We start from the raw sequence: 1,780 nt of genomic DNA on the forward strand, positions 1-1,780 counted from the left end.
ATGGAGTCCTTGGCAATGAGCCCTTAGCAATTACCCAGCACTAGAACCACAGAATCACAGTCATTGAGTCACAGAGTCCTAGAATTCTAGAGCATCTTCTTCTGTCTTCCTGGTGAAGGATCCGGTTATCTGGAAGACTTGCTTTATTGTCCACTTATTTGTAAACAGATGGTCAACACAAAATAAACAGGTGGTGTACCAACAAATCCCAGGGCCTGTGTTCATGGGCTAGAAAGGAACTAAATGAGGAAACACCCACGGTGTTCCTGGCACTGCGGAAGGGGTTCTGTTTTAACATGTATTCACATTGATTCTTTTAACATTTCTACCATCCTGAAAATGAGGTACAGAAGGTTAAACTGTTCGAGGCCACGTACCGAGCGGCGGGGAAGGAGTCAGACCCTGCCCGCCTGCCTCCAAACTCTGCGTCAGCCGGGCTGCCACCCTCTTTCGAAAGGCGTTTCCCACTCGTGGTTGACTGATTGTCTCAGTACTGATTAACCATCTTTCTTTCCCAGTGAAAATCAGTACATGCAGGTATTGGACCAGATGTAGTTGCCACTTCCATAGGGTGTAACTCTAGCTTTCAAAAAGACAGGTAAGATGAAGTCAAGTGAGAGTCTTCCTGGTTAGAGCTATGCAAATGCAACTCAAACAATGTAAAACTCTATATGGAATTTTGCTTTCCGTGTTTGTGTGTGCGTGTGTGAAAGTCACTCAGTTATGTCTGACTCTTTGCAACCCCATGGACTGTAGCCTTCCAGGCGCCTCTGTCCGTGGAATTCTCCAGGCCAGAATACTGGAATGGGTAGCCATTCCCTTCTCCAGGGGATCTTCCCAACCCGGGGATCGAAGCCAGGATCGAATCCGCATTGCAGGTGGATTCTTTACCATCTGAGCCACCAGGGCAGCCCAACATAGGGCTGTAGTGAGAATTAAATGAGATAATCTGCATAGCACACTTTTGTAAGTGCTGGTGTTATCACCACTGTAGTGAAGAGCAGATGGATGGTAGGAGAGAAAGGGTGTCTGAGTCTAGTGCTGTGCTTAGTCGCTCAGTCGTGTCTGACTCTTTGTGACCCCAGGGACTGTAGCCCGCCAGGGTCCTCTGTCCACGTGGATTCTCCCTGAAAGGATACTGGAGTGGGTTGCCATGCCCTCCACCAGGGGATCTTCCCAACCCAGGGATCGAACCCAGGTTTCCCACATTGCAGGCAGATTCTTTACCATCTGAGCCACCAGGGAAGCCCCCTTTTTGTAATTTTTAAAAAACGTTTATTCATTTACTTACTTTATTTTGGCTGTGCTGGGTCTTTTCTCTGTAGCAGTGAATGGGAGTTCTCTCTAGTTGCGGTGAATGGGCTTCTCACTGCGATGCTTCTCTTCTTGTGGAGCACCAGCTCTTGGGCGAACAGGCTTCAGTAGTTGCAGCACATGGGCTCAGTGGTTGTGGCTCCCAGGCCCTGGAGCACGGGCTTGGTGGTTGCAGCTCCCGGGCCCTGGAGCACGTTGGTTGCGGCTCCCGGGCCCTGGAGCTCGGGCTCGGTGGTTTCGGCTCCTGGGCCCTGGAGCTCGGGCTCAGTGGTTGTGGAGCATGGGCTTAGTTGTTCCATGTGGCCTGTGGGATCTTCCTGGATCAGGGATTGAACTCTTGTCTCCTGCTTTGGCAGGTGGATTCTTTACCACTGAGCCACCAGGGAAGCCCCGTTTTCCATGTTACTCCTTGCTATTCTTACATTTGTTATGATTTTAACAATTAAACCATAAAGCAAATAGTTTC

This window comes from Bos indicus x Bos taurus, chromosome 15 (assembly GCF_003369695.1).
Source record: "Bos indicus x Bos taurus breed Angus x Brahman F1 hybrid chromosome 15, Bos_hybrid_MaternalHap_v2.0, whole genome shotgun sequence".
NCBI lineage: Eukaryota > Metazoa > Chordata > Mammalia > Artiodactyla > Bovidae > Bos > Bos indicus x Bos taurus.